The sequence below is a fragment of the Salvelinus alpinus genome, chromosome 7 (genome assembly GCF_045679555.1).
Source record: "Salvelinus alpinus chromosome 7, SLU_Salpinus.1, whole genome shotgun sequence".
In the NCBI taxonomy this organism is placed as follows: domain Eukaryota; kingdom Metazoa; phylum Chordata; class Actinopteri; order Salmoniformes; family Salmonidae; genus Salvelinus; species Salvelinus alpinus.
This window is the reverse complement of record NC_092092.1, coordinates 66,829,588-66,854,075: the sequence shown is the minus strand read 5'-3', so window position 1 is coordinate 66,854,075 and position 24,488 is coordinate 66,829,588. Positions and strand designations below refer to the sequence as shown.

At 44.9% G+C, this 24,488-nt stretch overlaps 1 protein-coding gene across 1 annotated transcript in view; it reads left to right on the top strand.

Annotated features, from left to right (window-relative positions):
- LOC139581503 (AF4/FMR2 family member 2-like) overlaps positions 1-24,488 on the top strand; it is a 336,506-nt gene that overhangs the window by 118,728 nt on the left and 193,290 nt on the right. The gene's annotated exons all lie outside the window — the stretch shown is intronic.

The window sequence follows — 24,488 nt, the reverse complement described above, 5'->3', positions numbered from 1 at the left end:
ACTCCTGATTAATAGCCATTTTAATTCACATGGGCTTGTTTCACTTATTCATGTAACCAGTTCTGACATCTTAAAGTAATAGTTTTTTTTGTTTTAGCCTACAGATTTTGGCTTGTTCCTTCCCACAATATTGTAGGTATTTGGCTTGTTTCCTCCCTCAATATTGTAGGTATTTGGCTTGTTTCCTCCCACAATATTGTAGTTATTTGGCTTGTTTCCTCCCTCAATATTGTAGTTATTTGGCTTGTTTCCTCCCTCAATATTGTAGGTATTTGGCTTGTTTCCTCCCACAATATTGTAGTTATTTGGCTTGTTTCCTCCCACAATATTGTAGGTATTTGGCTTGTTTCCTCCCTCAATATTGTAGTTATTTGGCTTGTTTCCTCCCTCAATATTGTAGTTATTTGGCTTGTTTCCTCCCTCAATATTGTAGGTATTTGGCTTGTTTCCTCCCACAATATTGTAGGTATTTGCCTTGTTCCCTCCCACAGTATTGTAGGTATTTGCCTTGTTCCCTCCCACAATATTGTAGTTATTTGGCTTGTTTCCTCCCACAATATTGTAGGTATTTGGCTTGTTTCCTCCCTCAATATTGTAGTTATTTGGCTTGTTTCCTCCCTCAATATTGTAGTTATTTGGCTTGTTTCCTCCCTCAATATTGTAGGTATTTGGCTTGTTTCCTCCCACAATATTGTAGGTATTTGCCTTGTTCCCTCCCACAGTATTGTAGGTATTTGCCTTGTTCCCTCCCACAATATTGTAGGTATTTGGCTTGTTTCCTCCCACAATATTGTAGGTATTTGCCTTGTTCCCTCCCACAGTATTGTAGGTATTTGCCTTGTTCCCTCCCACAATATTGTAGGTATTTGGCTTGTTTCCTTCCACAGTATTGTAGGTATTTGGCTTGTTTCCTCCCACAATATTGTAGGTATTTGGCTTGTTTCCTCCCACAATATTGTAGGTATTTGGCTTGTTTCCTCCCACAGTATTGTAGTTATTTGGCCTTTCATGTATACAAGCAGCATATGATGAATGCAGTACAGGACAGATGATGAATGGTTATTATTTCAGAACAGTTCAGGACAGATGATGAATGGTTATTATTTCAGAACAGTTCAGGACAGATGATGAATGGTTATTATTTCAGAACAGTACAGGACAGATGATGAATGATTATTATTTCAGAACAGTACAGGACAGATGATGAGTGGTTATTATTTCAGAACAGTACAGGACAGATGATGAGTGGTTATTATTTCAGAACAGTTGAGGACAGATGATGAATGGTTATTATTTCAGAACAGTTCAGGACAGATGATGAATGGTTATTATTTCAGAACAGTACAGGACAGATGATGAGTGGTTATTATTTCAGAACAGTTGAGGACAGATGATGAATGGTTATTATTTCAGAACAGTTCAGGACAGATGATGAATGGTTATTAATTCAAAACAGTTCAGGACAGATGATGAATGGTTATTATTTCAGAACAGTACAGGACAGATGATGAATGGTTATTATTTCGGGAACAGTTCAGGACAGATGATGAATGGTTATTATTTCAGAACAGTTCAGGACAGATGATGAATGGTTATTATTTCAGAACAGTTCAGGACAGATGATGAATGGTATTATTTCGGGAACAGTGCTGGACAGATGATGAATGGTTATTATTTCGAAACAGTTCAGGACAGATGATGAATGGTATTATTTCGGGAACAGTTCTGGACAGATGATGAATGGTTATTATTTTGGAATAGTTCAGGACAGATGATGAATGGTTATTATTTCAGAACAGTTCAGGACAGATGATGAATGGTATTATTTCGGGAACAGTTCTGGACACTATAAAGTAACACTTGTCTGTAATTGCTGGAGGTTCAGGCAGAGTCTTGTTTGATTAGCATCAACAATACATTTATCTCTCCTTGTAGCCTCTTAGCTTGACACAGTCAGACCATTTTAGTCTGAAGTCAGTTGTGATCTGATGGCTTGTCATGTTACTCCATTTGTGTGTTCGCAACACAAGCAGGGCTGAGAGTCTATTGTTGTGACGGCTTTAGCCTCAACTGTTTATCTTGTACTAATGTTGGGAGGCAAGAGATGTTAATTTCAATGCCGGGGGCATTTGTATCCGCTCTCAGCCAGTTGCGTGCTGGAGGATATTTTTGATCCAGACAAAATGGAAGCTTTGCAGGTTAACATGATAGCCATCCTAATGTGTTCTCACCTGAGGTCACTCACTCATTATTTTAGAAAACTCTTTCCACCTGATTGGAATCCACTCCATTTAATCCTGAACATAATTAGCCAAGAAGCACACTCTCTCCCCTCTCTCCCTCTCCATTTAGAACAGCGCATGGGAAGAAAATAGCTACGTGGGAATGATCCAATGTTAAATATTCAAACACAATTTGTCCCTTACCATTATAAGCCCAAACAGTCCAAAATGAGAGTGGGTGCTAATTTAGTATACATTGGGGCACCTGGTGGTATATTATAGATCCTCAAAGATGTTGACAGAGGAGGCCATGGCTAAGACTAAGGCTGGAAGAATGAAGGTCTTCATGGAGCCTCAGAACTAAGACAGACCTCACCCACTCTGCTCACCAGTAATGAGGATTAATTTACCTCAATTATTCAATTAGGTCATTCATTTCAACCAAATTCATGTTTTTCAAAGTATTTGAATAATGATGTTTGGTGACCAAGTGATCAGTGAAGCAACTGCACACGCTGTTCTTTGTGAAATTGGACTTCATTTCTCCTGTTCCTACTCTTTACCAATCAATCCCCTGTAGCCTCTGGCCTCGCTCCTTCCCCAGATCCTATCTGGGTAGCCTCACTAATTGAGCCACCATAAAGGGGTGGTAGGTAGCATAGTGGTTAGAGTGTTGGGCCACTAAACGAAAGGTTGCTGGATCGAATCCCCGAGCAGACAAGGTAAAAATCTGTTCCCTGGTAGGCAGTCATTGTAAATAATAACTTTTTCTTAACTAACTTGCCTAGTTAAATAAGGAATATGACATGTGGGAGGCCAGGCAATACACTCCAACAAAGAACTGTGTTTGTAGTACTCTTCCTGGTACAGGAGGATGCTGGGAGGGCTTTAAATACAGTGTCTTCTGTGAGACTTACTCATCTATGCACCATATCCCAATATAGCTAACCAGGAAATAAGTAGATAAGCAACAATAAACAAGACTGACATATGATTTAACAGGTTGACACACGGGCAGCCAACCAGATGTTCGCTTCTTTTAATAGTGTAGTCGAAGGCCATTCCCCGCTCCAAACTGCGGTATCTTGAATCTTGGAAGCATATGGCGCAGTTACACCGTACAATTAACCATATAGCCGGACTGATGACCTGGGGGATTTGTAGAGCTGCTCGTCGTGCCCTGGATGCAGCCAGCTCAGAGGAAAATGGAGATGGATGTTGTTATTGGAGCGGGAAGGGAAGCAGGGTTGGGAGGGGATGAGAGAGACCCCCTGTAGAGCAGAGCGGGGCCCAGCTGGGGAGAGAAGATGGGGGGGCGGAGGGGGTAGAGATGAGCGCCATCTCCACTCGCTCACTGACAGATGAGTCACTGGGTAAGCGACGGGGAGGAAGAGAAAGATGGAGATAAAAAGGGAGCGAGAGAGAGTGACTGAAATTGAGAGACACGCAGAGTTAGTCAGAGCGAGACAGGCAGACTGAAATAGCATGGGAAGGGGGTAGAGAGAGAGAGAGAGAGAGAGAGAGAGAGAGAGAGAGAGAGAGAGAGAGAGAGAGAGAGAGAGAGACGAGGAGCTTCCTTTTAAACACATCTCTCATGAGAAGAGAAAACATCTTCAAGGACATTGATTTGATTTTGCTTGGCTTTGGTTTATTAAAAGGAGTAGATTCTGTGGAGCTTCCTGTTTGGCTGTTGTTTTGGCTACTTATTATTCTGAGTTTTTTTTATCAATTTTTCTCAACAAGGCGTAGAATAACTAAAGCCTGTGAAATCCTCCCAGGCTGCGTTCTTTCTGATGTTTTCAAGGTCCCACCTGGATAGCCTGTGTTTTAGTGAATGTGGAAATATGCATACTCTTGGTAATTACTCTCCCGCTCATGGCCGTGTGCTAGAGCCCATCCCTAACACTACACAACCCGTTGTTGTTGTTTTAAAGCTTAATTAGATGATCTTATCCTCCATCTAACAACCTCCTCTTCTCCCTTTACAAGCCCAACCCTCTGAAAAGAGAAGAGAGATATCACTGTTCATCCCCCTTTTAAATCAAACGGGTGTGGAAGAGGATACTTGTTCCCCTTCACGGGCATGAAATGTTCCTCTCATCCTCAGCTCTGCTACTGGAAAAACTATTTTGACAGGTTGAGTGTCTACTCCCAGAGTGATAAGGGTGTGCTAAATGGCTTTGGAAGCATCCTGTTATCACTGAGGCTATTGATTAGTGGATTAGCTGCATTCACTGCAAAGTCAGAAAGGGCCTGGCCAGCCTCTGTGTCAGAGAGGAGTATGAAACATTGACAAGCAGATAACACCTATTGATCCCTCCTAAAAACAGTTATTGCACCAGGCATTACAAAGGCTTTATAGATCGAATAACCTTATTGCTAGCCCCGCTAAGCAGAAGATTTGAGGAGACAATGAGAGGTTAAGGAGGTGCTCCTCTTGATGGTTATGGAAGAGATAGAGACTAATTAACATTTTTTATGCAGTGAGGATTTGTTGTTCTTTTTTTCTCAAAGCCCATGAGACATTCAATATTTCTGGAGTGGTATAAGCCTTGAGGCTTGAATATTCAGCTTACCTGAGTGGACTTAAGCACGTTGAAAAGTCTGAATTGTGTGCATTGATAATAGTGAAAAAGAAGAGGCATATTGTATAGACCTGTAATGTGAAACAAGTTGCTGATGGTCTAGTTTAGAGCATCATGATGTAATGACTATGAGTTTATAGGGGCTGTGAATCAGAGGAGGAGTCTGTTTCTCCAATGTCTGTCTGCCAGCCACCCATCAGACTCCAGACTCCTGTCTGTCAGCCAGCCACCCATCAGACTCCAGACTCCTGTCTGTCAGCCAGCCACCCATCAGACTCCAGACTCCTGTCTGTCAGCCAGCCACAAATCAGACTCCAGACTCCTGTCTGTCAGCCAGCCACCCATCAGACTCCAGACTCCTGTCTGTCAGCCAGCCACCCATCAGACTCCAGACTCCTGTCTGTCAGCCAGCCACCCATCAGACTCCAGACTCCTGTCTGTCAGCCAGCCACCCATCAGACTCCAGACTCCTGTCTGTCAGCCAGCCACCCATCAGACTCCAGACTCCGGTATGTCAGCCAGCTACCCATTTGACTCCAGACTCCTGTCTGTCAGCCAGCCACCAATCAGACTCCAGACTCCTGTCTGTCAGCCAGCCACCCATCAGACTCCAGACTCCTGTCTGTCAGCCAGCCACCCATCAGACTCCAGACTCCTGTCTGTCAGCCAGCCACCCATCAGACTCCAGACCCCTGTCTGTCAGCCAGCCACCCATCAGACTCCAGACTCCTGTCTGTCAGCCAGCCACCCATCAGACTCCAGACTCCTGTCTGTCAGCCAGCCACCCATCAGACTCCAGACTCCTGTCTGTCAGCCAGCCACCCATCAGACTCCAGACTCCTGTCTGTCAGCCAGCCACCCATCAGACTCCAGACTCCTGTCTGTCAGCCAGCCACCCATCAGACTCCAGACTCCTGTCTGTCAGCCAGCCACCCATCAGACTCCAGACTCCTGTCTGTCAGCCAGCCACCCATCAGACTCCAGACTCCTGTCTGTCAGCCAGCCACCCATCAGACTCCAGACTCCGGTATGTCAGCCAGCTACCCATTTGACTCCAGACTCCTGTCTGTCAGCCAGCCACCAATCAGACTCCAGACTCCTGTCTGTCAGCCAGCCACCCATCAGACTCCAGACTCCTGTCTGTCAGCCAGCCACCCATCAGACTCCAGACTCCTGTCTGTCAGCCAGCCACCCATCAGACTCCAGACCCCTGTCTGTCAGCCAGCCACCCATCAGACTCCAGACTCCTGTCTGTCAGCCAGCCACCCATCAGACTCCAGACTCCTGTCTGTCAGCCAGCCACCCATCAGACTCCAGACTCCTGTCTGTCAGCCAGCCACCCATCAGACTCATCAGATAGACTGAGTGTGTGAGTGAGAGTGTACTGCATGGCCCTGTGAGAGACAGTGTGTGTACTGCATGGCCCTGTGAGAGACGGTGTGTGTGCTGAATGGCCCTGTGAGAGACAGTGTGTGTACTACATGGCCCTGTGAGAGACAGTGTGTGTACTACATGGCCCTGTGAGAGACATTGTGTGTACTGCATGGCCCTGTGAGAGACAGTGTGTGTAATACATGGCCCTGTGAAAGACAGTGTGTGTACTGCATGGCCCTGTGAGAGACAGTGTGTGTACTGCATGGCCCTGTGAGAGACAGTGTGTGTACTGCATGGCCCTGTAAGAGACAGTGTGTGTACTGCATGGCCCTGTGAGAGTCAGTGTGTGTACTGCATGGCCCTGTGAGTGACAGTGTGTATACTACATGGCCCTGTGAGAGACAGTGTGTGTACTGCATGGCCCTGTGAGAGACAGTGTGTGTACTGCATGGCCCTGTGAGAGACAGTGTGTGTACTGCATGGCCCTGTGAGAGACAGTGTGTGTACTGCATGGCCCTGGCCCTGTGTTTGGGCCCTTCATTTGTCTCATCCAGTATGCTACATGTGGGGACAGGGATTCACTTTAATTACACTGATAATTGGAGAGTATTCATACAGAAGCAGATCTGTACTCAGTTTAGCCATGTTTCCTCTCCCATACCTGAGCCCAGAGCAGATCTGTCCTCAGTTTAGACATGTTTCCTCTCCCATACCTGAGCCCAGAGCAGATCTGTCCTCAGTTTAGCCATGTTTCCTCTCCCATACCTGAGCCCAAAGCAGATCTGTCCTCAGTTTAGACATGTTTCCTCTCCCATACCTGAGCCCAGAGCAGATCTGTCCTCAGTTTAGACATGTTTCCTCTCCCATACCTGAGCCCAGAGCAGATTTGTCCTCAGTTTAGCCATGTTTCCTCTCCCATACCTGAGCCCAGAGCAGATCTGTCCTCAGTTTAGCCATGTTTCCTCTCCCACCCTTGAGCCCAGAGCAGATTTGTCCTCAGTTTAGCCATGTTTCCTCTCCCATACCTGAGCCCAGAGCAGATCTGTCCTCAGTTTAGCCATGTTTCCTCTCCCATACCTGAGCCCAGAGCAGATTTGTCCTCAGTTTAGCCATGTTTCCTCTCCCATACCTGAGCCCAAAGCAGATCTGTCCTCAGTTTAGCCATGTTTCCTCTCCCATACCTGAGCCCAGAGCAGATCTGTCCTCAGTTTAGACATGTTTCCTCTCCCATACCTGAGCCCAGAGCAGATTTGTCCTCAGTTTAGCCATGTTTCCTCTCCCATACCTGAGCCCAGAGCAGATCTGTCCTCAGTTTAGCCATGTTTCCTCTCCCATACCTGAGCCCAGAGCAGATCTGTCCTCAGTTTAGCCATGTTTCCTCTCCCATACCTGAGCCCAGAGCAATTCTGTCCTCAGTTTAGCCATGTTTCCTCTCCCATACCTGAGCCCAAAGCAGATCTGTCCTCAGTTTAGCCATGTTTCCCCTCCCATACCTGAGCCCAAAGCAGATCTGTCCTCAGTTTAGCCATGTTTCCTCTCCCATACCTGAGCCCAGAGCAGATTTGTCCTCAGTTTAGACATGTTTCCTCTCCCATACCTGAGCCCAGAGCAGATCTGTCCTCCGTTTAGACATGTTTCCTCTCCCATACCTGAGCCCAGAGCAGATCTGTCCTCAGTTTAGCCATGTTTCCTCTCCCATACCTGAGCCCAAAGCAGATCTGTCCTCAGTTTAGCCATGTTTCCCCTCCCATACCTGAGCCCAAAGCAGATCTGTCCTCAGTTTAGCCATGTTTCCTCTCCCATACCTGAGCCCAGAGCAGATTTGTTCTCAGTTTGCCATGTTTCCTCTCCCATACCTGAGCCCAGAGCAGATCTGTCCTCAGTTTAGACATGTTTCCTCTCCCATACCTGAGCCCAGAGCAGATCTGTCCTCAGTTTAGCCATGTTTCCTCTCCCATACCTGAGCCCAGAGCAGATCTGTCCTCAGTTTTGCCATGTTTCCTCTCCCATACCTGAGCCCAGAGCAGATCTGTCCTCAGTTTTGCCATGTTTCCTCTCCCACCCCTGAGCCCAGAGCAGATCTGTTCTCAGTTTAGCCATGTTTCCTCTCCCACCCCGCCTGCACATGATAACAGCCCTGATTGCTTTTATAGAGCAGTAATACGTCACATTGCAGCCTGGTAGGGATTCTCTCATCAGAGCAAAAATGGAGACCACAAAAATGGTATTGAGATATTATTGAAATCACATTTTGGAATAATAATGGTATGTTTCAGAGGCAGTATTTTTAGGCCTGTGTTTTGGGGACAGCCTTGTGTTATGGAAAGACTGGAACAGTAACTGGATGAGTCCTTTTCTCAGACAGACAGTAAGTCCCATGCTGACCAGCCCCTGGTATCATGGGGCAGAAATCTTTATCTCTCTTCTGTGGAAGCAGTCTTCCTCACCCTCTCCCTCCCTCGCTCGCTCGCCTACTCACTGGACAGACAGGAAGTCAGTAACAGGAACATTTGATTATGCAGTGATGCCAAGACTCACAGAGAGAGACGGAGAGAGAGAAGGGGGGATGAAGTTAAAGTGAGTTTCCCCGGAACCAAGCCTTTACCATCACCCTGAGCCTTGAGTCACCCTGCCTGGAATCACCCTGCCTGGAGTCATTTGTCTCGCTACACAGGAAACTGTCCAGATACACTCTAGTGTCCCCTCCTGAGGCTGTCACCACATATATTGGTCAGCTCCCTCAATACAGGGTTTAGGTAGGTCAAATAAAATGCCTAACAAGGCTGTGACTAGAGCAATACATTCTATGTTATTTTAGCTCCATATTCAGTTATTTGTATGGATGATAATGAACCTAGTACAAGAGCATTTTGGATGTCATCAACATTTACTTGGAGCACTGTTTTTCCCCTCAACCAAATACACTTGCAGAACTTGCCTTTATGCCCACATTGCTTTTTACTTTAACATTTCAATCATAAAATACACACCATGCTCACAAACTTTGTTTGCTTGGATTTGGCTTTGAAGTTGGGCTTTTGTGAAAGGGTAAATGTTTATTTTTCTGTGTCATGGAAGAGGTGTTTACTTGGTGCTTATGCTTTGTTGAGTGAACCAGAGACGGACATCATCCTTACATGACAGTGTAATTGGAGATGGCAAGGAGGTATTTGTCACCACACAGTCAGCTGGTTGGCAGAGGAAAACAGAGAGGGAGAGAGAGGCTGTGGGCGAAGTGTTTGGAGAAACTGGGATTAAGGGGCTGTTGAGTGAGGAGAGAAGAGGGCCCGGTGAGCCTCCAGGAGTGATAGATGCCAGCTGTACTCTCCCTTGATCTATACTGTTTACAGATCCAGTATATTTAGTTTGGGGCAACAGGGTTTTACTGTTATGTATCTCAATACCAGGCTGATCTTAGATCAGATTATAACTACTCTGAACTCTACTCAAGCATTGATATAGCCCCTTCCACCTGATCTTGAACTGACCAGAATCCACAACATAACAGCCTTCATCCAGACATGGCAGATCAGCCTCCGTTGTGGTATATTATAACGCCTGTAAGCTTCATGCTAATGACTCTCTAATGTGACAAATTAGAACAGAAAGACACCTGGATCAGAGGAGATGTTAAAAAACATATTTACATATAATAATTTCTATAATTTATGGGAAGCCCAGGGCATCCGTAGGTGGGCCTGGTGAGAAGCAATGGAAATTGACAGCGCTGAGTGGTGGGTGAGAATTAGGTCACCCACTAGGGCTCACAGACACTTCCTGGTTCCTTACTCCACCGCGTTTTACCCAGTCATGCTTGATGGGTTCTTCCCATCCGCCTTTGTTTAAAATCACTTCAGATTTAATTTGACTTCATTAATGTGAGTCTTTGGTGCAAATGTACTGATCTAGTGGGTAATGTGCCTAATAAACATAAAGGATGTGCAATAACTCAGTCCCAGCAGACCCCTCACAAACAGGGAGGAGAGAAAGAAAGGGGAAAGCCGAGATGATTATCACAGTGGAAGAATGGATCTGATAAAAGAAACCTAGAGGTTGAAATGGGCTATTGTGCTTCTTATCCATACATTGTATGTCCTCTATATTCTTCTTCTTCTTCTTCAGACTTTGTTCACAGCTTAGTGTCTGAATGTGCCATGCTTTCAAATAATCTATATCTGATTTGTGTGTTCATTTTTACATACTATCTACACTAGCGGTCAAAGTTTGAGAACACCTACTCATTCCAGGATTTTTCTTTATTTGTACTATTTTCAACATTGTAGAATAATAGTGAGACATCAAAACTATGAAATAACACATATGGAATCATATAGTAACCAAAAAAGTGTTTAAATAAATCAAAATACGTATATTTTATATTTCAGATTCTTCAAATAGCTACCCTTTGCCTTGATGACAGCTTTGCACACGCTTGGCATTCTCTCAACCAGCTTCACCTGGAATGCTTTTTCAATCGTCTTGAAGGAGTTCCCACATATGCTGAGCACTTGTTGGCTGCTTTTCCTTCACTCTGCGCTCCCACTCATCCCAAACCATCTCAATTTGATTGAGGTCGGGAGATTGTGGGGACCAGGTCATCTGATGCAGCACTCCATCACTCTCCTTCTTGGTAAAATAGCCCTTACACAGCCTGGAGGTCTATTGGGTAATTGTCCCGTTTAAAAACAAGTGATAGTCCCACTAAGCACAAACCAGATGGGATGGCATATCGCTGCAGAATGCTGTGGTAGCCATGCTGGTTAAGTGTGCCTTGAATTCTAAATAAATCACAGACAGTGTTACCAGCAAAGCACCCCCACACAATCACACCTCCTCCTCCATGCTTTATGGTGGGAAATACACATGCGGAGATCATCCATTCACCCACACCGCGTCTCACAAAGACATGGCAGTTGGAACCAAAAATCTCCAATATGGACTCCAGACCAAAGGACAAATTTACACCGGTCTAATGTCCATTGCTTGTGTTTCTTGGCCCAAGCATGTCTCTTCTTCTTATTGGTGTCCCTTAGTAGTGGTTTCTTTGCAGCAATTCAACCATGAAGGCCTTTAACATCCGGCGCCGAAACGAGATGGCCGCCTCGCTTCGCGTTCCTTGGAAAATATGCAGTATTTTGTTTTTTTATGTGTTATTTCTTACATCGGTACCCCAGGTAATCTTAGGTTTCATTACATACAGTCGGGAGGAACTACTGAATATACGATTAACGTCAACTCATCATCGTTCCTACCAGGAATATGACTTTCCCGAAACGGATCCAGTGTTTTGCCTTCCACCCAATACAATGGATCTGATCCCAGCCGGCGACCCTGTGCGACGCCGTAAAAGGGGCAAACGAGGCGGTCTCCTGGCCAGGCTTCGGAGACGGGCACATCGCGCTCCACTCCCTAGCATACTACTCGCCAATGTCCAGTCTCTTGACAATAAGGTTGATGAAATCCGAGCACGGGTAGCATTCCAGAGAGACATCAGGGATTGCAACGTGCTCTGCTTCACGGAAACATGGCTAACTCAAGAGACGCTAACGGAGTCGGTGCAGCCAGCTGGTTTCTTCATGCATCGCGCCGACAGAAACAAACATCTTTCTGGTAAGAAGAGGGGCGGGGGGGTATGCCTTATGATTAACGAGACGTGGTGTGATCATCATAACAACACACAGGAACTCAAGTCATTCTGTTCACCTGATCTAGAACTCCTCACAATAAAATGTCGACCGCATTATCTACCAAGGGAATTCTCTTCAATCATAATCACAGCCGTATATATTCCCCCCCAAGCAGACACATCGATGGCCCTGAACGAACTTTATCTGACTCTTTGTAAACTGGAAACCACACACCCTGAGGCTGCATTCATCGTAGCTGGGGATTTTAACAAGGCTAATCTAAAAACAAAACTCCCTAAATTCTATCAGCATATCGATTGTGCTACCAGGGCTGGAAAAACCCTAGATCATTGTTATACTAATTTCCGCGACGCATATAAGGCCCTCCCCCGCCCCCCTTTCGGAAAAGCTGACCACGACTCCATTTTGTTGATTCCAGCCTACAAACAGAAACTAAAACAACAAGCTCCCGCGCTCAGGTCTGTTCAACGCTGGTCCGACCAATCTGATTCCACGCTTCAAGACTGCTTCGATCACGCGGATTGGAATATGTTCCGCATTGCGTCCAACAACAATATTGACGAATATGCTGATTCGGTGAGCGAGTTCATTAGGAAGTGCATTGACGATGTCGTACCCACAGCAACGATTAAAACATTCCCAAACCAGAAACCGTGGATTGACGGCAGCATTCGCGTGAAACTGAAAGCGCGAACCACTGCTTTTAACCAGGGCAAGGTGACCGGAAGCATGACCGAATACAAACAGTGTAGCTATTCTCTCCGCAAGGCAATCAAACAGGCTAAGTCCCAGTACAGAGACAAAATCGAGTCGCAATTCAACAGCTCAGACACAAGAGGTATGTGGCAGGGTCTACAGTCAATCACGGATTACAAAAAGAAAACCAGCCCCGTCGCGGACCAGGATGTCTTGCTCCCAGACAGGCTAAACAACTTTTTTGCCCGCTTTGAGGACAATACAGTGCCACTGACACGGCCCCCTACCAAAACCTGCGGGCTCTCCTTCACTGCAGCCGAGGTGAGTAAAACATTTAAACGTGTTAACCCTCGCAAGGCTGCAGGCCCAGACGGCATTCCCAGCCGCGTCCTCAGAGCATGCGCAGACCAGCTGGCTGGTGTGTTTACGGACATATTCAATCAATCCTTATCCCAGTCTGCTGTTCCCACATGCTTCAAGAGGGCCACCATTGTTCCTGTTCCCAAGAAAGCTAAGGTAACTGAGCTAAACGACTACCGCCCCGTAGCACTCACTTCCGTCATCATGAAGTGCTTTGAGAGACTAGTCAAGGACCATATCACCTCCACCCTACCGGACACCCTAGACCCACTCCAATTTGCTTACCGACCCAATAGGTCCACAGACGACGCAATCGCAACCACACTGCACACTGCCCTAACCCATCTGGACAAGAGGAATACCCATGTGAGAATGCTGTTCATCGATTACAGCTCAGCATTTAACACCATAGTACCCTCCAAACTCATCATCAAGCTCGAGACCCTGGGTCTCGACCCCGCCCTGTGCAACTGGGTCCTGGACTTCCTGACGGGCCGCCCCCAGGTGGTGAGGGTAGGTAACAACATCTCCACCCCGCTGATCCTCAACACTGGGGCCCCACAAGGGTGCGTTCTGAGCCCTCTCCTGTACTCCCTGTTCACCCACGACTGCGTGGCCATGCACGCCTCCAACTCAATCATCAAGTTTGCGGATGACACTACAGTGGTAGGCTTGATTACCAACAACGACGAGACGGCCTACAGGGAGGAGGTGAGGGCCCTCGGAGTGTGGTGTCAGGAAAATAACCTCACACTCAACGTCAACAAAACAAAGGAGATGATTGTGGACTTCAGGAAACAGCAGAGGGAGCACCCCCCTATCCACATCGACGGGTCAGTAGTGGAGAAGGTGGAAAGTTTTAAGTTCCTCGGTGTACACATCACGGACAAACTGAATTGGTCCACCCACACAGACAGCGTCGTGAAGAAGGCGCAGCAGCGCCTCTTCAACCTCAGGAGGCTGAAGAAATTCGGCTTGTCACCAAAAGCACTCACAAACTTCTACAGATGCACAATCGAGAGCATCCTGTCGGGCTGTATCACCGCCTGGTACGGCAACTGCTCCGCCCACAACCGTAAGGCTCTCCAGAGGGTAGTGAGGTCTGCAGAACGCATCACCGGGGGCAAACTACCTGCCCTCCAGGACACCTACACCACCCGATGTCACAGGAAGGCCATAAAGATCATCAAGGACAACAACCACCCAAGCCACTGCCTGTTCACCCCGCTATCATCCAGAAGGCGAGGTCAGTACAGGTGCATCAAAGCAGGGACCGAGAGACTGAAAAACAGCTTCTATCTCAAGGCCATCAGACTGTTAAACAGCCACCACTAACATTTAGCGGCCGCTGCCAACATACTGACTCAACTCCAGCCACTTTAAAAATGGGAATTGATGGAAATTATGTAAAAATGTACCACTAGCCACTTTAAACAATGCCACTTAATATAATGTTTACATACCCTACATTACCCATCTCATATGTATATACTGTACTCTATATCATCTACTGCATCTTGCCATCTTTATGTAATACATGTACCACTAGCCACTTTAAACTATGCCACTTTATGTTTACATACCCTACAGTACTCATCTCATATGTATATACCGTACTCTATACCATCTACTGCATCTTGCCTATGCCGTTCTGTACCACCACTCATTCATATATCTTTATGTACATATTCTTTATCCCTTTACACTTGTGTGTGTATAAGGTAGTAGTTGTGGAATTGTTAGGTTAGATTACTCGTTGGTTATTACTGCATTGTCGGAACTAGAAGCACAAGCATTTCGCTACACTCGCGTTAACATCTGCTAACCATGTGTATGTGACAAATAAAATTTGATTTGATTTGATTTGATTTGATTCACACAGTCTCCTTTGAACAGTTGATGTTGAGAAGTGTCTGTTACTTGAACTCTGTGAAGCATTTATTTGGGCTGCAATTTCAGAGGCTGGTAACTAATGAATTCATCCTCTGCAGCAGAGGTAACTCTAGGTCTTCCATTCCTGTGGCGGTCCTCATGAGAGCCAGTTTCATCATAGCTCCTGATGGTTTTTGCGACTGCACTTGAAGAAACTTTAAAAGTTCTTGAAATGTTCAGGATTGACTGACTTTCATGTCTTAAAGTAATGATAGACTGTTGTTTCTCTTTGCTTATTTTTCTTCACATAATATGGACTTGGTATTTTACCAAATAGGGCTATCTTCTGTATATCAACCCTACCTTGTCACAACACAACTGATTGACTCAAATGCATTAAGAAGGAAAGAAATTCCACAAATTTACTTTAAGAAGGCACACCTGTTAATTGAAATGTATTCCAGGTGACTACCTCATGAAGCTGGTTGAGAGAATGCCAAGAGTGTGTAAAGCTGTCATCAAGGCAAAGGGTGGCTATTTGAAGAATCTCAAATATAAAATATATTTTGATTTGTTTAAATCAAATCAAATCAAGTTTATTTTATATAGCCCTTCGTACATCAGCTAATATCTCGAAGTGCTGTACAGAAACCCAGCCTAAAACCCCAAACAGCAAGCAATGCAGGTGTAGAAGCACGGTGGCTAGGAAAAACTCCCTAGAAAGGCCAAAACCTAGGAAGAAACCTAGAGAGGAACCAGGCTATGAGGGGTGGCCAGTCCTCTTCTGGCTGTGCCGGGTGGAGATTGATCAAATAAAAAAAAAACGTTTAACACGTTTTTGTTTACTACATGATTCCATATCTGTTATTTCATAGTTTTGATGTCTTCACTATTATTCTACAATGTAGAAAATTAGTAAAAATAAAGAAAAACACTTGAATAAGTCGGTGTTCTAAAACTTTTGACCGGTAGTGTAAATGTACAAAACCTCTCCAGGCTTTCTGTATGCATGACTCTATGTTGTATACCGAAAATTCAATAACAGCTTTATTTGATCGGAAAAGTAAATAGATCAACAGCATGATAGTAAGACGACTGTTGAATGATTCTCGAAGGGAGACTGAGAATAGATCAGTCCCTCTTTATCCTAAGGTCAAGACGCCATTTGGGTCTTTACGTGTCAAGATTGTAACTGTCAAGTAACACTATTTCACACGTCAAATTATCTTTTAATTTGAAACATCAAATAAATGTATATTATGGATGTTGTGTGCGCTGAATTTGCATGCGCAACCCAAGCTCCAGCACTACGATCAGAGGCACTGTCAAAGCTGTTAAATAAAAAACAAGTCTGCAAACAAGCACACACCCCGGCCTCACAACGGCATTCGATAGTGTGTTGAGTTGTCATGATATCCTGAAGGGAGTTTCCTAGACAGCAGGATGTCTTTAACGATCCTCTGCTCTGCTCTGCTCTGAGAATGAACACTGGATTGAACCTGCTGGTCACAGACAGTCCACTCTTTGAGACCAAACAGCACTTGTTCACAGTCCACTCTAAAAGACCCAAGGCATCTGTTCATAGATGAGGCCAGGACTGAGAACAGTGTCTTCAGAAGGCCTCTTCTCAGCCATATCTCCAGAGATAATGAGCTCCGTTCCCACTGTGGAGCCACCTGGGCACCAGGCATGCCTTGTCCTCCAGAAGGACGGGAATCTGGGAGGAAAATGGCCGCCCCCCCCAGACAGATCTTAATCAAGAAGGAGGTTCTCTTTCCTCAGACGTGTCACCCGCCCGGCCGACTGGATTAATCTACCCATCATGTCCGATTTAAAAAATGCTTTACAGCGAAAGCACAACATATGATTATGTTAGATCACCACCAAGTCAAAAAAACACACAGCCATTTTTCAGCCAAAGATAGGAGTCACAAAAAGCAGAAATAGAGATAAAATTAATCACTAACCTTTGATGATCTTCATCAGATGACACTCATAGGACTTCATGTTACACAATACATATATGTTTTGTTCGATAAAGTTAATATTTATATCCAAAAACCTCAGTTTACATTGGCACCATGTTCAGAAATGTCTCCAAAATATCCGGAGAAATTGCAGAGAGCCATGTCAAATAACATAAATACTCATCACAAACTTTGATGAAAGATACATGTTTTACATAGAATTAAAGATACACTTGTTCGTAATGCAACCGCTGTGTCAGATTTTTTTTTTTTACTTTACGGAAAAAGCAAACCATGCAATAATCTGAGACGGCGCTCAGAAAAAAAAAGAAATTCTCCGCCATGTTGGAGTCAACAGAAATCAGAAATTACATTATAAATATTCCCTTACCTTTGATGATCTTCATCAGAATGCACTCCCAGGAATCCTAGTTCCACAATAAATTGTTGTTTTGTTCGATAATGTCCATTATTTATGTCCAAGTAGCTACTTTTGTTAGCGCGTTCGGTAAACAATTCCAGAACTCTATATAGGGGCAACTCCAAAGGAGACGTTGTTAGGAGGCTTCCCCATTACAAGTAACAGCTGGGAGCATTTGCATAATACCCATCAGAAATCTTTTTCCCCTGGCTGCTTGTCAACCCAAGAGAAGAAAGAAACCCACAATAAAATGTATTTCATTAGTCCTGCCACTAGATTCGCAACATTTCTGCTGCTTCTTATTGAAAACCAACGTAGGACTACTTAATTTCTACTTAATTCCTACTCATCGATCAATACATTTTGATTGAGATTTGGTCGTCTCGAAATGCCAAAATGATTTGAAGTGAGAGCACGACTCAGTTATTAAGTATGTATCTCTGTCTCTCTCTGTGTCTGTCTATGTTATTCATCTGAACTGTTGTCTCTCTCTCTGTGTCTGTCTATGTTATTCATCTGAACTGTTGTCTCTCTCTGTGTGTCTGTCTATGTTTTTCATCTGAACTGTTGTCTCTGTCTCTGTGTATCTGTCTATGTTTTTCATCTGAACTGTCTGTCTGTCTGTCTGTCTGTCTATGTTTTTCATCTGAACTGTTGTCTCTGTCTCTGTGTATCTGTCTATGTTTTTCATCTGAACTGTCTGTCTGTCTGTCTGTCTGTCTGTCTGTCTGTCTGTCTGTCTGTCTGTCTGTCTGTGTGTCTGTCTTTCTGTCTGTCTGTCTGTATGTCTGTCTGTCTGTCTGTCTGTCTGTCTATTATTCATCTGAACTGTTGTCTCTCTCTCTCTGTCTGTCTGTCTGTTATTCATCTGAACTGTTGTCTCTCTCTCTGTCTGTCTGTTTGTTATTCATCTGAACTGTTGTCTCTCTCTCTCTCTGTCTGTCTGTTTGTTATTCATCTGAACTGTTGTCTCTCTCTCTCTGTCTGTCTGTTTGTTATTCATCTGAACTGTTGTCTCTCTCTCTCTGTCTGTCTGTTTGTTATTCATCTGAACTGTTGTCTCTCTCTCTCTGTCTGTCTGTTTGTTATTCATCTGAACTGTTGTCTCTCTCTCTCTGTCTGTCTGTTTGTTATTCATCTGAACTGTTGTCTCTCTCTCTCTGTCTGTCTGTTTGTTATTCATCTGAACTGTTGTCTCTCTCTCTCTGTCTGTCTGTCTGTCTGTCTGTCTGTCTGTCTGTCTGTCTGTCTGTCTGTCTGTCTGTCTGTCTGTCTGTCTGTCTGTCTGTCTGTCTGTCTGTCTGTCTGTCTGTCTGTCTGTCTGTCTGTCTGTCTGTCTGTCTGTCTGTCTGTCTGTCTGTCTGTCTGTCTGTCTGTCTGTCTGTTATTCATCTGAACTGTTGTCTCTCTCTCTCTGTCTGTCTGTCTGTTATTCATCTGAACTGTTGTCTCTCTCTCTCTGTCTGTCTGTTTGTTATTCATCTGAACTGTTGTCTCTCTCTCTCTCTGTCTGTCTGTTTGTTATTCATCTGAACTGTTGTCTCTCTCTCTCTGTCTGTCTGTTTGTTATTCATCTGAACTGTTGTCTCTCTCTCTCTGTCTGTCTGTTTGTTATTCATCTGAACTGTTGTCTCTCTCTCTCTGTCTGTCTGTTTGTTATTCATCTGAACTGTTGTCTCTCTCTCTCTGTCTGTCTGTTTGTTATTCATCTGAACTGTTGTCTCTCTCTGTCTGTCTGTTTGTTATTCATCTGAACTGTTGTCTCTCTCTCTCTGTCTGTCTGTTTGTTATTCATCTGAACTGCTGTCTCTCTCTCTCTGTCTGTCTGTTTGTTATTCATCTGAACTGTTGTCTCTCTCTCTCTGTCTGTCTGTTTGTTATTCATCTGAACTGTTGTCTCTCTCTCTCTGTCTGTCTGTTTGTTATTCATCTGAACTGTTGTCTCTCTCTCTCTGTCTGTCTGTTTGTTATTCATCTGAACTGTTGTCTCTCTCTCTCTCTCTCTCTCTGTCTGTCTGTTATTCATCTTAACTGTTGTCTCTCTCTCTCTGTCTGTCTGTTTGTTATTCATCTGAACTGTTGTCTATCTCCGCATGCTGTCTGATCCTCATTATTTTCTCGCTTGTCTGAACATCTTTTCTCCTCCCTGGTTAAGACGAGCAGGAGTTTAAATGAGGACCTCTAAACTCAAATGGCAAATTACATCGGATTAAGTGTCACATTACCATTGCAACATTCAGTATCCAATTGATTATCATAGCATTAGGTCACACTCTTAGGGAATGGGAAGGAGTCAGTGGTTCACATTTAAATACGGAACTACATATGCTACAAAAAAGTATCTTTAGATCAGAGAATGGACGGTAGGAAATAAAGTTGGATGTTGATTCTCTTCGGTGAGGGAGTGGAAAGGTAGTTTCTGGTTACCAGGTTCGGAAGAGGTTGCCAGGTTGGGTAGAGGAATTTCTGCATCTCTTCCTCATGGCTCGGAGGTAATACTGCGTTGCAAAGCACCCATATGCACACAATGATCTAAGGTCTCATCAAATGCCCTCCACTCCTCCTCTCCTCCGCTCTCCTCCTCTCCCACTCACGCCACATGTTTTCTGTTAGCTTTAGCGCCTATAAATAGGGAACGATGGCAGCAGAACACAATTACACTGTGGATTTAGTGTGATGTCATTTCAGGGGAGCGTGATAAACATACGTTCTCTAGAGCCAGCCCATCCATTCCCCATGAGTACTGGAAGAGGTCACCCCACATGAACTATCTTACAGTACATATCGTAAGACCTCCGGTCATCAAGCCCTCTACACTCACCTTTGACCTGTAACTCACTCCCCTCCCTCTTCATCAATGTGTGGAATGATCGGTTGTCTTTTGAAATTAGATGTTTTCTTGATTTCTTTGCCTTTTTGAATAGATAGATTCTAAGGACTATGAATTATCGTTAACACTGGAATGGATTGGATGTGACATGATATCCCAAAGCCAGTCAAGTATTGCAACTATTACCTGCATGCTATCAAGGAAAAAGTGGCAAATACAGAACACATTTGAGGTTTAACATTACATTAAGCCGTTGGAAATCTGGGCTCAGTCAATTTAAGGCAACAGAAAACACTGAGTCCCTAATAGATTTTCCTCTCTCCACCATCCAAGCATGGTTTATGTCTGTTGCCTGGGAAAAGAAACGCTTTATGGCTCCAGGCATTACAATACACAATGTGGCCTACTGGTAGGGCTTTAGTCATTCTAATTGATTTTAGATGCTCTGTGCTGTTGCTGAATATCTGTGGTGGCTTGTAATAAAACACCAACTGTGCAATTCTGCGAGTATGTTAAGCAGAGCATGACCAGATATGCAAATGTAGCACAGAATAGCCAAAGTGGAATTTGGAGTATCTGGCATCTAGTTTAGAACTCCATGCATGTATAATACAGAGGTGGGCTGACCGGAGATGAAACCCTATTTATCGGCTGGGAGAAGTAGTTTGGTTTTAGGGAGAGAGAAGGAGAGTATAACACATAGATATGCATGGTGTGTACAGATGAATGACACAGGGGTTTGAAGGGTCTCCATGTGGTGAGGGTGAAGTCTTATGACTGGTAAATACCAAGGGTAGATCCTCCCTCAGCATTTACTGAGACAAGCCTATCCACTCCGCTTCTCCTACGTGTGTGTTCAGACTGACTTTCTCTGCAGTTAGGTGTGTGTGTATTTGTTTGTGTGCGCATGTGTGTGAGGGTGTGCGTGTGTGTATGTGTGTACAGTAAGTTTGTGTGTGCATGCATGTGTGTGTGTGTGTGTGTGTGTGTGTGTGTGTGTGTGTGTGTGTGTGTGTGTGTGTGTGTGTGTGTGTGTGTGTGTGTGTGTGTGTGTGTGTGTGTGTGTGTGTGTGTGTGTGTGTGTGTGTTTGTGTGTGTGAGTGCACAGTAAGTGTGTCTGTGGTTATTTCTTGGCCCAGCATAGTGAACCAACCCTGATCAGCCAGAGCAGTAAGCTGGTGTTGATGGTAAACTGGTGTTGATGACTCAAGGAAACTGGTGTTGATGACTCAGGTAAACTGGTGTTGATGGTTAACTGCTGTTGATGGTTAACTGGTGTTGATGGTAATCTGATGTTGATGGTTAACTGCTGTTGATGGTTAACTGGTGTTGATGGTAATCTGATGTTGATGGTAAACTGGTATTGATGGTAAACTGCTGTTGATGACTCAGGTAAACTGGTGTTGATGGTTAACTGCTGACGATGGTAAACTGCTGTTGATGACTCAGGTAAACTGGTGTTGATGGTTAACTGGTGTTGATGGTAAACGACGGTGATGGTAAACTGGTGTTGATGGTCTCCTGATGTTGATGGTAAACTGCTGTTGATGACTCAGGTAAACTGGTGTTGATAGTAACTGGTGTTGATGACTCAGGTAAACTGGTGTTGTTGGTAAACTGCTGTTGATGACTCAGGTAAACTGGTGTTGATGGTAAACTGATGTTGATGACTCAGGTAAACTGGTGTTGATGGTAAACTGGTGTTGATGACTCAGGTAAACTGTTGTTGATGGTAAACTGCTGTTGATGACTCAGGTAAACTGGTGTTCAAATCAAATCAAATCGCATTTTATTTGTCACATACACATGGTTAGCAGATGTTATTGTGAGTGTAGCGAAACGCTTGTGCTTCTAGTTCCGACCATGCAGTAATATCTAACAAGTAATCTAACCTAACAATTTCACAACAACTACCTTATACACACAATTGTAAAGGAATGAATAAGAATATGTACATAAAAATATATGAATGAGTGATGGCCGAACGGCATAGGCAAGATGCAGTAGATGGAATAGAGTACAGTATATACATATGAGATGAGTAATATAGGGTATGTAAACATTATATAAAGTGGCATTGTTTAAAGTGGCTAGTGATACATTTATTACATCAATTTTTCCATTTTTAAAGTGGCTAGAGTTGAGTCAGTATGTTGGCAGCAGCCACTCAATGTTAGTGATGGCTGTTTAACAGTCTGATGGCCTTGAGATAGAAGCTGTTTTTCAGTCTCTTGGTCCCCGCTTTGATGCACCTGTACTGACCTCGCCTTCTGGATGATAGCGGGGTGAACAGGCAGTGGCTCGGGTGGTTGTTGTCCTTGATGATCTTTTTGGCCTTCCTGTGACATCGGATGGTGTAGGTGTCCTGGAGGGCAGGTTGTTTGCCAACGGTGATGCGTTGTGCAGACCTCACTACCCTCTGGAGAGCCTTACGGTTGTGGGCGGAGCAGTTGCCATACCAGGCGGTGATACAGCTCGACAGGATGCTCTCGATTGTGCATCTGTAAAGGTTTGTGAGTGTTTTTGTTGACAAGCCAAATTTCTTCAGCCTCCTGAGGTTGAAGAGGCGCTGCTGCGCCTTCTTCACCATGCTGTCTGTGTGGGTGGACCATATCAGTTTGTCCGTGATGTGTACGCCGAGGAACTTAAAACTTTCCACCTTCTCCACTACTGTCCTGTCGATGTGGATAGGGGGCTGATCCCTCTGCTGTTTCCTGAAGTCCATGATCATCTCCTTTGTTTTGTTGACATTGAGTGTGAGGTTATTTTCCTGACACCACACTCCGAGAGCCCTCACCTCCTCCCTGTAGGCCGTCTCGTCGTTGTTGGTAATCAAGCCTACCACTGTAGTGTCGTCTGCAAACTTGATGATTGAGTTGGAGGCGTGCATGGCCACGCAGTCATGGGTGAACAGGGAGTACAGGAGAGGGCTCAGAACGCACCCTTGTGGGTCCCCAGTGTTGAGGATCAGCAGGGTGGAGATGTTGTTACCTACCCTCACCACCTGGGGGTGGCCCGTCAGGAAGTCCAGGACCCAGTTGGACAGGGCGGGGTCGAGACCCAGGGTCTCGAGCTTAATGACGAGTTTGGAGGGTACTATGGTGTTAAATGCTGAGCTGTAGTCGATGAACAGCATTCTTACATAGTTATTCCTCTTGTCCAGATGGGTTAGGGCAGTGTGATTGCGATTGCGTCGTCTGTGGACCTATTGGGGCGGGAAGCAAATTGGAGTGAGTCTAGGGTGTCAGGTAGGGTGGAGGTGATATGGTGCTTGACTAGTTTCTCAAAGCACTTCATGATGACGGAAGTGAGTGCTACGAGGCGGTAGTCATTTAGCTCAGTTACCTTAGCTTTCTTGGGAACAGGAACAATGGTGGCTCTCTTGAAGCATGTGGGAACAGCAGACTGGGATAAGGATTGATTGAATATGTCCGTAAACACACCAGCCAGCTGGTCTGCGCATGCTCTGGGCCTGCAGCCTTGCGAGGGTTAACACTTTTAAATGTTTTACTCACGTTGGCTGCAGTGAAGGAGAGACCGCAAGTTTTGGTAGCGGGCCGTGTCAGTGGCATTGTATTGTCCTCAAAGCGAGCAAAGAAGTTGTTTAGTTTGTCTGGGAGCAAGACATCGTGGTCCGCAACGGGGCTGGTTTTTCTTTTGTAGTCCGTGATTGACTGTAGACCCTGCCACATACCTCTCGTGTCTGAGCCGTTGAATTGCGACTCTACTTTGTCTCTATACTGATGCTTAGCTTGTTTGATTGCCTTGCGGCGGGAATAGCTACACTGTTTGTATTCGGGCATGTTTCCGGTCACCTTGCCCTGATTAAAAGCAGTGGTTCGCGCTTTCAGTTTTGCGCGAATGCTGCCATCAATCCATCAATGTTGATGGTTAACTGGTGTTGATGATTTAGGTAAACTGGTGTTGATGGTCTCCTGGTGTTGATGGTCTCCTGGTGTTGATGGTAAACTGGTCTGTTTATTGAGATTGAGAGTTTAGGGCCTGAGACAAATGTAAGACCTGATTGATAATGATTATTATTATTACCGGCTGCTACTCATTATTAAAATGAAGCCCTTTCCTGGCCCTGCCCTAGCCCTGTGCTGGCCCTGTCCTGGTCTGGCCCTGTCCTGGTCCTGCCCTGGCCCTGTCCAGGCCCTATCCTGGTCCAGCCCTGGCCTTGTCCTGGCCATGCTGATAGAAACACAAGCCGTTAGTCTGCTCTCGGGTAAGTTCACACCCCTCTGACCCCCTAAGTAGCTCTCCTCTCCACCCCAGCTTGCCTGCCTCTTTAAGACTTTCATTGGAGATTATTTAGTTGATCTTCAGCTATTGAGAAAATTCTCTGCTGGATTTTCTCAGAGTTTACACGGTTTGCGCTGTTTGCGTCAGTGCTTTACCACTTGGTTTATGGAAATCAGCATTGTGTTGGCTGAGGAAAGATCTGTCAGGGAGGGAGAGATATTCGTGAATGATACGATCTCTATGTTATTTCCTCCGCTCGTCGAATACA